The following is a 13,423-nucleotide window of genomic DNA, read 5'->3' as shown; positions in this document are numbered from 1 at the left end:
GAGGGGTGTGCGGGTCTCTGAGGCCTGGCGGGTGTGAACTGTGTGGACCTGGGTCTCGCCGTGAGCGGCCGTAGGCCAGAGCTTTCCCTGCCAGGGATGCTCATTGTTTTTCTCAACAGCCTCCATCTCTGGGTCCTGAGCCCTCAAGGACCCTGTCAAAAGTGTGCCAGCCTTAAGCAGAACCCTGGATCCACCCTCCAGGACCTTGAAGGCCATCCTCTGTGGTTGGAAGCCTGCTTAGGGCCACACTCACCCCCATCACACACACACACACACACACACACACACACACACACACACACACACACACACACACACACACACACACACACACACACACACACACACACACACACACACACACACACACACACACACACACACACACACACACACCCGGGACTTTGGACCCAGTTCTACAAATCTCAGCATGTACCAGAATTACTTCAGTATGTAATGGCCCATCCTGATTTTTAGAAGGAGCCGTTCTTAAACTGCATGTGAAGATCATTCTGTCTGGAATCTTACGGCCAGTCTAGGGGTTGCCATGTGGGGGTCATCTCACCACGGCATTGGGAGACTTGCCCCCTTCGAGGACATCCAGCCTCCCTAACTGCCTCTTCTGGACAATCCCCTGCGAGGCCAGCCCCTGGTGGGTTCAAGGGAGAGACATGGTCCTCTCTCGGCAGGAGAGAGTTGCCCTCTTCACCCTCGGGGTCCCCCACTCTGCATGCTTCCTCTTCACATCCCAAACTGTTCCGGGGACCCCAGGCTGGCAGGCCGCCCAACTTCAGAAACAGCCGTGAGCCCAGTGAGAGTGGGGAAACACACCATCCCCTAGCGGGAGGCAGGCAGCAGAATAGGCTGGGGCTGGGAGCCAGAGCACCTGGGTTCAGATCCCGGCAGCACCTCTGACTGACTGTGGGACCTCTCCGAATCCCAGTGCCCTGGTCTACACTGCATGGGTCACTGGTCATGGACAGTACACCCACGTACGGAGGAGGAAGGAGGTTCAGAGTGTGAAGGGCATGCCCAGGGGACGTGCTGTTAACTGATCTCATCCACATCCAGGCCCTACAGCCAAAGCCTGTCCCAGAGCAAGGTGTACGGCTGGGAGCTGGCGCGCACTCGGGGCTCCTGGGCCTGGAGTCTCAGAACCTGTGATAGTGAATTCTATGCGTCAGCATGACTAGGTCGGTGGGGTGCCGGGATATTTGCTCAAGCAGTATTCTGAGTGTTTCTGTGAGGGTGTTTCTGGATGACATTAGCATGTTTTAAATTGAAGTATAGTTGAGTTACAGTGTTGTGTTAGTGACATTAGCATTGAATCAGAAGACGATATAAAGCAGATTTCCCTCCCTGATGCGGGTGGGCCTCATCCAGTCAGTTGAAAACCTGAATAGCACAAAAGGCTGAGCCTCCCCAGAACAAAAGGGAACTCCTCCTGCCTGACTGTTGAACTGAGACATCGATCTTTTCTGACCTTCAGACTTGAAATACTGCGTCTCAAGCCTGTCAGACTAGAACTTATCCCATCAGCATTCCTGGGTCTCCAGCTGCCAACTGCAAATCTTGGGACTTCTCAGCCTCCACAATCAGGTGAGCCAATTCTTTATAATAAATCTCCCTAGATAGATGCATAGATAGATAGATGATAGATAGATGATAGATAGATGCATAGATAGATAGATGATAGATAGGTAAATAGGTAGATAGATAGATAGATAGATAGATAGATAGATAGATAGATAGGTAGATAGATAGATGGATAGAAAGGGTATCTTACTGGTTCTGTTTCTCTGGAGAACCCTAATACAGAGTCCAAGAGTGGGGGATGACCCTGGGCCCACTGTACCCAGAAAGGATCCACTCTTCTGTGCTTCCAGGAAGGGTCCCTCAAGTAGGGCAGGACCCCACTGCCTCAGCCAGCACTTCTGGGGTCTGTGAGGTCGGCAGCCATGGGCTGAGGGAACCGCCCCCAAGGTCAATGCTGCTGTGAAGAGAGGCAGCCTGGGCTGTGAAGTTCAGCGGGTTGAGGTGTAAACCTGACTCAGACCCTCAACCAGCTGTGGCCTGGGGCAAGCTACCTACCCTCAGTTACCTCTCTGTGAAATAGGGATGTGAGAGCTCTTGCCTCACAGGGCTGTAAATACCCAGTGTAGTGCTTGTCACACAGCTGACACTGGATAAGTATTAGCTGATGGCAGAAAACCTGGAACGCAAACAGCTGGCCCCCATAAAAAGGCCAGACTTGTCCCATATCTAGCCGTGGACAGAGGGTTGAGCCCCATTGCTGAAGAGCCCAGGACTGCATGCCAAGAGGCACCTGGCCCAGGACACCTGCAACTGTCCATCAGATGCATCTACTGGGAGTGGGAGCCCCAGGGGAGACAGAAGGTGCAGCCCCCGAGACCCCGACCTTGAAATCCTTGTTCCTCTGTGGTTTGTGTGCCCAGCCCCTCTGGGAGTGCCCAGGAGGGTAAGCCCGTACTCCCCACTGGGAGGCATCCAGGGCCTGCATCTGTGCCATGGGTCATACCCTGGAGGTTGGACCTCATGGAAACCTCAGGTCCCCAGCCAAGAGTAACACCCGCAATATGCCTGTCCCATGACAGCTGGCCCAAGAGCTAACTTCCAGGGATGTGTTGGTCACCTTGCACTTTCAACCCTCAATGCCAATCTTGTCATCAGCTTGTCATCAGTGGTCTCAGACACCTTTGAGGACTGCTCAGCACCACGATCCAGCTCCACAGTGGGCCCAGTATGTCCCTGGCTTCAGAGGGGTTCTCCAGGGGAGGGGTCCTGTGAGCCCCAGTCCCTATAGGCCCCACTTCCAGGCACCTGTGCTGTCTGTGCCTCTTGCTGATCATACCCCTGCTGCCCCAGACTCACAGCCCAGAGCATCTTTCTCTGTACAACATTCCTACTGGGGCCATTGTATCAGTCAGCTAAGGCTGCTATCCAACAGAAATTTATTTCTCACAGTTCTGAAGGCAGGGTTGGTTTCTGGTGAGGCCTCTCTTCCTAGATTGTAGGCAGCCACCTTCTCCCATGTCCTTACATGGCCTGTCCTCCATGCATGTGGAAAGAGGGAGAGAAAGAGGTGGAGAGCTCTCTGAGGTCTCTTCCTCTTCTTATAAGGACACCAGTCCTGGGACTTCCCTGGCGGTCCAGTGGTTAAGACTTCGCCTTCCAATGCAGGGGGTGTGGGTTCGATCCCAGGTTGGGGAGCTAAGATCCCACATGCCTTGCGGCCAAAAAACCAAAACACAAAACTGAAGCAATATTGTAACAAATTCAATAAAGACTTTAAAAATGGTTCACATCAAAAAAAAATCTTAAAAAAAAAAAATAAGGACACCAGTCCTATCAGATTAGGGCCCCACCCTCATGACCTCATTTAACCTTAATTACCTCCCTTTAGGCCCGGTCTCCCAGTACAGTCACAGTAGGGGCTAGGGCTTCAACATATGCATTTGAGGAGGACACAGTTTAATTCATAACTGCTCTCACAGCATGTCCCCTGCCCAGCTGTGTGCTGGTGAACCCCAGGAGATCCAAGGCCCTCAGACAGAGCCGGGACAGGTCCAGGGCACCCCCAGGGGTCCTGCCTGCCCTCCCTGGAATCCAGAAACCCTGAACCAGCCTCCCTTTAGAGGGATGGAGGTCATCAGGTACCGAGGGCTGTTAGTCCCCAGTTCTCTCCCTGCTGATCCCACCACCACTGTGCTGACCCCATGCCTGTGAGCCCACCTGGTGACCCCGACAGGAGCTGGTGTTTCCATGAGACATGTGGGACTTGCCATGTCCTGGAGAAGGCAAGGCCCCGAAAGAAAGAGGGCCTGGGAATCTGCATCCCAACTCTGATGCTCCAGAGCAGGTCCAGGAGCCCCATGCAGTCCATCTCCAGACCTCTGGCCTTAGGCCCTCTGCTGAGAGCTCCTTTCTGTGCTCTGCAGCTTTGGGGCCTCACCCAGGAGTTCCTCAGGGCTCTCCCAAGTGGCGGTGCTCAGCGCTCACCCCTCCCTAGACTAGGCTCCAGGCTTCCTGGCCCAGTACGGACGTTCCTCAGGGGCTCCAGCTTGCAGCTTCAGGCTGAGGTGGGGGTGTGGGGTTGAGGGTGGCAGGGCCTGAGACCCAGAGCAGCCCGTACCTCCCAGGCCCCTGAGCCCTCATCCTGCTGGTGCTCTGCACCCTAGGGTCCCTTTGGGGGAAGACACCCATACTGTGCTCTCCTCAGCTGGGCATCTCTGATTGATCCACTTACGGGGGTACAGATGAGAGAGCCCTATGGAAGGCCAGGTTGCAGAGCCATGGCCCTCTGTGTCCCCCAAGGCTCCTGCATGGGCAGAGACCATTACTTCCTTTTAGAAAGAGCTCTTTGAAGAGGGAGCGCTTTAGAAGGAGCGTTTCCCAGCAGAGATCTCATATCAGGCCCTGGTGTGGGATTCGTATCATTGATTTTATTAATACACAGAAAACACAGCTTGACAAAAAACAAGAAAGGGCTATTATAAATACATGAAGATGGAGCAGAGCCTGTTTTCTGGAGGGAGTGGAGTGGGGCTCTCAGACTTGCCCTGAGATGCACCTGACTGCCGCCTGCCTGCCTGGATCCGGCCCCTGCCTGGGGAGAGGTGGTGAGAGGCACTGGGGCCCCTGACATTTGGTGGTGACCTCCTCGGGTGGCCTCACCTGCCTCCCTGTGAGGCCCCCCAGGTCTGCTGCTCTGAGCTCTGCTCTCAGGGATCTCCTTCCCCGTGCGGGCAGCACCTGGCAGGGGTGATGGGTCTAGAGGTGAGGTCAGGGCTGGAATGCAGTGAGGAGGGCTGCGTTTAGGGCGTGGTGCCGGGGCCCCAGCAGGAGAGGGCACGCAGCAGAGGGGATGCTGAGGTCGGTCCCAGGAGGGCAGGGTGAGGGGTGGATGCTTGGGGGAGCTCCCCACCACCACAGGAGCTAAGCCTTGGTGGAGACACGGCTACTCACCCCTAGGAGGGGGCTGGGACCCCCACCCATCCCCAGGTAAATGGACCCGACCAGGTTGGCTGGAGGAGGCTTCGCTGGACTCTAGGGACTGAGTTAGACTGTGCAGGAGGGAACGTCCTGGGTACGCCAAGGCCTGCCTCAGCCTCCCAGCAGGGCTCCCAGGGCCGCAGAGCCAGTGGAGAGCAGTGCGGATCATGTCCACTTCCGTGCGGGCTGGAGGAGAAATGATGCAGTCCAGCTGCCAGGAGGTGAGAGCACCACACGGTTGTGGCATTTTCCATGCTGTGAGGTTGCTGGGAGGGGAAGGCCTTTCAGAGGGACATTCAGCCCAGCAAGGAAGGGACACCGCCTCAGACAGTCTCCCTGTATGGCAGGGGCAAGTCTCAGGCCAGCATCTCCTGGCCTGGTTGTCACCCCGAGTAAAACGAGGTGACACCAAGGCTGGTGGGCAACTGGGAGCAGAATCCCACACAGCATCCTCGTGGCTCCGGGGAGAGACAGAGCCCTGAGCAGCAGACTTCTAGAGGCAGCCTCTTAAGTTCTTTCCTGAAGCGTCACACCTCGTGTTCAGGCTACGTTGGCCTGAGTGACGGTATTTAGCTTTCCTTTTGTGAGGAAAAACCCATGGAATTGACTTCCTTTTTATATTTCCACTGGGGCTGCAGCTTACACCTTAAATGTGAGTATGTCAGGATAACAGGGGGTCAGGGGACTTGCTGGGTGCAAGTCCAGTTCTCTGAGTTGTCCATCAGGGCAATGGGAGCATGCCCGAGCTCTGCTGGCCTACTTGGGGATGGAACAGGGTGCTGGCTGACTTCATGATGGTGACTCAGGCTCTGTTGAGAGGCTCCTGTGGGCCCCAGTGAGATCAGAGCTGCCACGGAATTCCCGAGCCACAAGGCAGAAGCTGCCATCTACCCAGGCAAACTGATCCTCGGAGAAGCTCACCTGTATGGCCATATTTCCTTTGAGGTAATGGGGTTGTGGGTTTCCAAGGGAAACTGGGGCTTTAGGGAGATGGGGATTCTGACTTTGATCTTTCAGCTCAGATATTTTATCTGCCCATTTTCTGATTAGTTTTTGTCTGACAGGAGCCTCAGGGCCAGCACTCAGTCCCAGGGTCTTAGGGTAGGAAATGTCATGCCCTAATTTTCCTACAGAATATTTGATCATGGTGGAGGAACCATAAAACTTTCAGTTAAACTTGGCTGATTGAGCATCTCATTTATTTTCGCTCTCCCCAAATCCTACCAAAGTGACCATACATAAAAAGAGAAGTTTGAAACCTACAAAGACAGAATAAACAACAAGTCAATTAAAACACAGGGGAAGAGACAACCGAACAACTGATACCAACACACTGTGGGAACATGGAAAGCAGGTGATGTGGTGGAAACAGCCCTGAGTCCAATGGAGGGAAATGGATGAAAAGCAGTGACGGATCCCCAGTGTCAGGCCTCAAGACCCCCACCGCATGCCTGCAGGAGGTAGGAGGTGTGTTCCCAGGTGAGCCAGAGAGGTCCTACTGAAAAGGGGAGGCATCATGTTGGAAGTGAGGGGCAGGTGAGTTAACATCTGCCTTCTGAGCGATGACATGGGCTCCCCACCCCCTTCTGCCATGAAGCAGCAGCGCAAGTACCAGCAGCCTTTCTGTAGCCCCCAGGCCAGAAATTAGAGGACTTTTCTCCAGGGAAATGAAATCATCCCAGAGAAAAGGCGTTTAGGGAAAGATCCTTTCCTTAAAATGCTGGCGCATCAATCACATCTCTCTATACAAAACTTCCAATCCATCTTTTAAGATAAAAATTTTATTTTAGAAGAGCGTTAGATTTACAGAACGATTGTGAAGATAGGACAGAGAGTTCTCCTATACCCCACACCCAGTTTCCCCTATTATTAGCATCTTATGTCAATATGGTACACTTGTCACAACTAAGGTACCGATATTAATACATTATCATTAATTAAACAGTACATCTTATTTGGATTTTCATGTTTTTACCTGATGTCCTTTTTCTGTGCCAGGACCCCATCCAGGATACCACATTACATGTAATCATCGTGTCTCCTTCAGCTCCACTTGGCCGTGACCGTTTCTCAGACTTTCCTTGTTTTTGATGACCTTGATAGTTTCAAGGAGTACTGGTCAGGTATTTTGTAGGGTATCCATCAGTTGGGATATGTCTGATGGTACATCATGATTAGACTGGAGTAATATGTTTTGGAGAGGAAGACCACAGAGAAAAAATGCCCTTCTCGGCTTCCCTGGTGGCGCAGTGGTTGAGAGTCCGCCTGCCGATGCAGGGGACACGGGTTCGTTCCCCGGTCTGGGAGGATCCCACATGCCGCGGAGCGGCTGGGCCCGTGAGCCATGGCCGCTGAGCCTGCGCGTCCGGAGCCTGTGCTCTGCAACGGGAGGGGCCACAGCAGTAAGAGGCCCGCGTACCGCAAAAAAAAAAAAAAAAAAAAAATGCCCTTCTCATCACATGACATTAAGTGTCTTTGCTGTTAATATGGCTAAGGATTGTCAATATTGACCTTGGTCACTTGGCTGAGATAGTATTTGTGAGGTTTCTCTACTATATAAAGTTACTCTTTTTTTTCTTTCTTTTCTTTATTTTTTTTTACAAAGTAGAATGTATTCTATAAAAGAAAATAACTGAGAATAGCCCACATTTAAGGAGTGGGAGTTATACTCTGCCTCTAAGTGTGGAGTATCTACAATTGTTTGGAATTCCTTTGCACAGGGTATTTGTCTATTCTGCCCATTTGTTTATTTATTTAGTAATTTTATTTACCTCAATATTTATTTTATACTTTGGGTTATAATCCAATACTAGTTTATTTTGTCACTCAAATTGAGAGCTCTTTCAGTTGACTCCTGTGTCCCTTTTAGCCCCATCATTATGTTTTGTTTTGTTTTGTTTTACCACTTTCTTACTTTCTGGTACTACAAGATGCTCCAGGCTCATCTTGTATATTTCCAACCCCAGCCTAGATTCAGCCGTTCTCCAAGGTGCTCTGGTTCCTTTTACTGGAGAATGGTTTTAGAAATCAAGATCTGGGGGCTGAGTGTGCTCATTGTTACCATGGTATTGTTGCTTCTAGGGTCTCTTAGCTGACAAAGCAAAGAAATTAGTGCCCATACTGCATGTGATGGTTAATTTTCTGTGTCAGCTTGGCTTGGCTATAGATCATTCTGCCTTTCCCCCCTTGTTCATCTGTAACCTCCTGCTCTGACAGTGAGAAACCTGGCTCTCACCATCAACCATCCTTATACTTAATTGTTCAGTTTCAGTATACATGTAGAATGGCTTCAGAATTGTGAACCCATACTTCTGGGAGGAACAACTATATCAACTAGAATACAGTGCTTATGTACAGTTCCTTTTGTCTTTAGTCTTACAAACTCCACTCATTTCTGAAGTTACTTAGGTCAGCACCTTTTTTCCCCATCCTCTTCAGTGAAATAATGTCTGACATTTTTAGTGCCGTTAGATTCTTTTGTCACGTTCTGCATTCCATTCTAGGATCCTCCATAAATGGTTTTTTTTAAAAATCAGGGCTCACTGCATATGAATAGCTCTACGCCTGAGGTGTTTGTTGACAGAAATGAGCAGCAGGTGTTCTACACTGTAGCTGTTTGAAGTAGCAATAGTAGTTGGGGCCAACAAGAGGCAGAACAAAAAAACTGCAAAAGAAAACCAAGGGAATGTGATGTCTATAGGGGGCTTTAAAAAGCTCTGACATATTTCTGGGAATCTAAAAGGTCATATGCAAGTGCAGGGCTATGCACATGCTCAGGAAAAACCTGTTAAGGACCTAATCTCTCACTTCTGGTGTAACTTGAGGCTCTCTGCAAGCAGAAAGTGAAAGTTAAGGCAAACTTGTAAACTGCATGCCTGAACATTGAAGGTGAGCTCTGACACACACACACACACACACACACACACAGTCCCTCAGAAAAGGCTAGAGGATTTATTTGTTAAAAGCATTTAAGGAAATCTCTTCCCAATCATTAGCTGATCATTAATATGTTCATTGTTATCTGCAGGAACCCATTAAGAAAATAACTTTAAAAATACAGTAAAAGAGGGCTTCCCTGGTGGCACAGTGGTTGAGAGTCCGCCTGCCAATGCAGGGGACACGGGTTCGTGCCCTGGTCCGGGAAGATCCCGCATGCTACGGAGCGGCTGGGCCCGTGAGCCATGGCCGCTGAGCCTGCGCGTCCGGAGCCTGTGCTCCGCAACGGGAGAGGCCACAGCAGTGAGAGGCCCGCGTACCGCAAAAAAAAAAAAAAAAAAAAAAACGGTAAAAGAAACAACAAGGACACTAAAACAGTATGCTAGAAAATATAACACAAAAGAAGGAAGTAATGGAGAAATAGAGGAACAAACCTTAGGTAGACTGACTAGAGAAAGAGAAGACTCAAATTACTAAAATCAGAAATGGAATAAATAGGGAACATTACTACCAACCATACAGAAACAAAAAGGATTATAAAGGAATACTATGAATAATTGTGTGCCAACAAATTAGGTACCTAGATAGAGTATCTATTCCAGACTACTGAAATGGACTCAAGAATAAATAGAACTTCTGAATAGACTTATAATAAGTACAGAATTTGAATTAATAATCAAATTATTACTCATAAAGAAAAACCAAGGCCCTGATAGCTTCACTGGTGAATTATACCAAACATTTAAAGATAAGTTGCTACCAATTCTTCACACACTCTTCTAAAAAATAGAAGAGATCACTTCCCAGCTCATTCCATGAGGCCAATAATACCTTGAATCCAAAACTCGACAAAGACACCACAATAAAAGAATACTACAGACCAATATCCCTTATAAATATAGACACAAAAGTACTAGCAAATCAAATCCAGCAACATGTTTTTTAAAAAGGATTACATACTATAATCAAGTGAGATTTATCCAGGAATGCAAAGTTGGTATAACATACAAAAAAGAATCAATGTAAAATACCACATTAAAGAGAATGAAGGGAAAAGATTCATACGATTATATCAGTAGATGTAGAAGAAGCGTTAGACAAAATACAACATATTTTCGTGTGAAAAACAATCCACAAACTAGGAATAGAAGGGAACATCCTTAATCTTCGGAAGGGCATCCATGAAAAGCCCACAAAATCATACTTAATGGTAAAAGACTGAGTACTTTCCCACTAAGATGAGGAAGAAGACAAAGATGGCTGCTTTCGCCACTTCTATTCAACACTGTACTGGAGGTTCGAACCAGGGCAATTAGACAAGAAAAAAAAGGAAGGGGGCTTCCCTGGTGGCGCAGTGGTTTAGAGTCCGCCTGCCGATGCAGGGGACGCAGGTTCGTGCCCCGGTCCAGGAAGATCCCACATGCCGCGGAGCGGCTGGGCCCGTGGGCCATGGCCGCTGAGCCTGCGCGTCCGGAGCCTGTGCTCCGCAACGGGAGAGGCCACAGCAGTGAAAGCCCCGCGTACCGCAAAAAAAAAAAAGAAAAAAGAAGGAAGGAAGGGAGAGAGGGAGGAAGAAAGAAAAGGCATATAGCTTGGAAAGGCAGAAGTAAAACCATCACTATTTGTAATCTTGTGCCTAAAAAATTCTAAGGAATCCTTAAGAAAACTATTAAAACTAATACATGAGTTCAGCAATCAACAGACAAAAATCCATGTACTTCTATATACTTGCAAACAACAATTTGCAAATGAGATATTTCATAGAATCAAAAAGAATTAAATACTAAGAAAACATTTTGATAAAAGATGTGCAAGATTCGTTCACTGAAAACTACAAACCATTCCTGAATGACCTGAAAGAGGATCTAAATAAATGGAAAGGCATCCCTACTGCCCCTTGGTCACACATGAAGATCTGAGATGAAACATTGAAAATCCCTGACACAGAATCGGTGCTCTGAAAACAGCAGTTGCTCTAATGCAAACGGTTCACACAACTAACTCAACTGTTTTAATTTCACTTCTTGACACCAGGGTACTTTCTACCAACACCCTCAACCTCAGCATACTGGCAAGGAAGGAAGTCCCTCTCCTTCTGTCATCATTTTCATCCACTGATACTGATATAGGAAGTGACGCCAGAAAGAAAGGACATGATGGGCCCCTTGTTTGGGTTTTAAGAAACCCTGCCAGTGCCGAGAGCATCTGGATTCTACCAGAACGCACGGCCCCTTTGGTCTCACTGCCACCCTTACTCAGTCATCGACGTGACAAGCTTTCCTTGTCCTCACTGAGTCACACACCGTCCACCAGCACCCTGTGCTCATGAGGCTTCGTGAAGATAATGAGGATGGACCTGCACACGTATCCACATGTCTCCCCAGATCACGCGTGCTCCATTGTTCCAGAACCTCACTCAGAGAACACAAGTTCAAAGGTAAAATGTTAAGAATTTCAAGATGGCCATAGCCGAGATCGGCCATGCCTCCTGTCCCCTGCTCTCTGCCTGGGCTGATTCCGTGTCCACGTAATTGGGACTTCACAGGGCAGGGGTCCTCCCGTGCCCCGGGGCCTCTTCTCTCAGGGATGCCTCCTGCTGCCCAGGCTGCTCCGTTTATGGATCTGGTTCGCCCACTAGAACACGAGCTTCCAGGAGCAGGGCTGTGTCTGTCCTATCAGCCACTGGCCCCAGTCCCACGCCTGGCACCTGTGCTAAATAACTATTTGCTGAATAAACGCATCAACTACCCACTGAGTATCTGTCAAGCACCTAGGATGGGACGGGCACCTCCAGGGCCCAGAGATAGAGACAACGCAACAGCTTCTGCCCCCAGGACCTCCCACCCTTATTCCCACCTGGATGGCTTCTAACTTGCAGCTCTATGAGGTGAGTGGGGTCCGCAGGGTTGACCCATCTTGCTGATGTACAATACAAGCCTGGTTGCCAGGAGCAGAGCCAGGCCATGTGACAGCTGCCCTTTTGGCCCCAGGACCTCAGGATGCAGACCCACAGGAGTCTGAGAATGAGAAGGGCTGGGCAGGGCCCTGGCCCAGCACCCAGCTGACCCAGGCCTCCCCCGCTGCCCTGGGCTACTGGGTTGGTGTCCGGAAGGAGACCTCCCCGACTTAGAGCCGACCTGCTCCACCTTCCACTTTCCACTGCAGAGCTTCCAAGCCTGTGCAAGACCAAACATGGGTCTTCACCCGGATTTTGCAAAACGATTTGCGTTTCCTGATAGAACACCTGCTGGTGTTCAGCTGCCCTGTTTTGTATACTTTTTCTTTTTAGCTCAACCTTGTTTTCCCAAAGATGATGATGACTATTTCTAATGAACTTGAGCATACTAACATGAATTTGTCAGATTTACTTCTCACAACTTTCCTCTGAGACACTGGGCATGTAAATGAGATGCCTTCTGAGATAGGAGAGTCGGCTTCCTGCAGGGGCAGTCAAACAAGCGGATGTCTGGGGGGATGTGGCCTCTGAGCAGGGCCTCTGGCTCAGAAGACAGCCATCCTGGGAAGGGGGACCTGCACGAGCACAGTGTGAAGGTGGGAATGAGCACAGGTGGTCCAAGAAATGTTTGTAGGGGGCACGGCAGGAGCTAATGCTGGACAGACGGAGGGTGCCAACCCCAGAAGGGCCTTGGCCACAACCAGGGCTCCCCGTCCAGCCGTGTGCTGGGGTCACGAGGCACAAACATGATACTGCGGCAAAAGCTCTCTGCACAGGGTCTCAGGGTGCTGATTGCATTACTATCCTTTCAGACTCTCCCAGCTCTGAGCCTCCCTCCCTGGGGTCCGCTGTGAGCAGACACCATGGCCAGCTTCTCAGGGGGGAGATAGGGGGTGCAGCCCAGAAAGGCAAGCCCAGCTCCATCACCACTGCACTCTGCTGTGCGAACATGGATGGGCTCCAGCAGGAAGAAACAGACGTGACCGCAGAATTCTTTGACTCTAAAGAGTGTCGTGGGCTGTGGAGAGCACGGCATGATGCTGGGTCCCTGGAACGTATTTCCGTTCATGCCGAGTGCTGGTTAGAAGTCAAGAGACCAGCTCCTGCTCACTCTAGGGGTGGTGCACCCCTGGCCCCCGCCCCTGAGACCTGAGTAGGCCAGCCGGGGGCAAGGGTCAGGTGAAGCCTCTGGGTGCCCACGCCGTGGGGCTGTGAGGAGGGACCAGAGCTGGAGGGCAAGGGGCCCAACAGGTGACACCCCAGGACACAGTGCAGTGCCTACCTCACTCAACAGTGCTGGCCTGGACCCTACCTCTCCTGACCGTAGGGCAACTCTGTCCCTCCCCCAGCCCTTCCTCCCAAGGCAGGAGGGAGCTCCCAAGCCTGGAAGGGCAGCCAGCGCTGGGAGACCACTCATTCTTATCACCACTCAGATATGAGCTCACCCTGACTTCCATGTGTCAGGAACAAAAACAAAAAATGTCAAAATAATAGTTTTCCAGCCTTTTCCCCTCTCCC

The 13,423-nt window shown here is 50.3% G+C and overlaps 1 protein-coding gene across 5 annotated transcripts in view; it reads left to right on the top strand.

Annotated features, from left to right (window-relative positions):
- RET (ret proto-oncogene) overlaps positions 1–13,423 on the top strand; it is a 262,367-nt gene that overhangs the window by 152,104 nt on the left and 96,840 nt on the right. For 4 of the 5 annotated variants that reach the window (XM_060285978.1, XM_060285979.1, XM_060285974.1 and 1 more), the window contains one exon: positions 1,490–1,599. The gene's annotated coding sequence lies outside the window, so the exon portion shown is untranslated. Of the gene's footprint in view, positions 1–1,489; positions 1,600–6,372; positions 6,474–13,423 lie in introns of those variants that run through there. The other variant, XM_060285976.1, reaches the window with a different exon arrangement.

The sequence above is a fragment of the Globicephala melas genome, chromosome 16, assembly GCF_963455315.2.
Source record: "Globicephala melas chromosome 16, mGloMel1.2, whole genome shotgun sequence".
In the NCBI taxonomy this organism is placed as follows: domain Eukaryota; kingdom Metazoa; phylum Chordata; class Mammalia; order Artiodactyla; family Delphinidae; genus Globicephala; species Globicephala melas.
The sequence above is the reverse complement of the archived record's forward strand: the minus strand, read 5'-3'. Positions and strand labels throughout refer to the sequence as shown.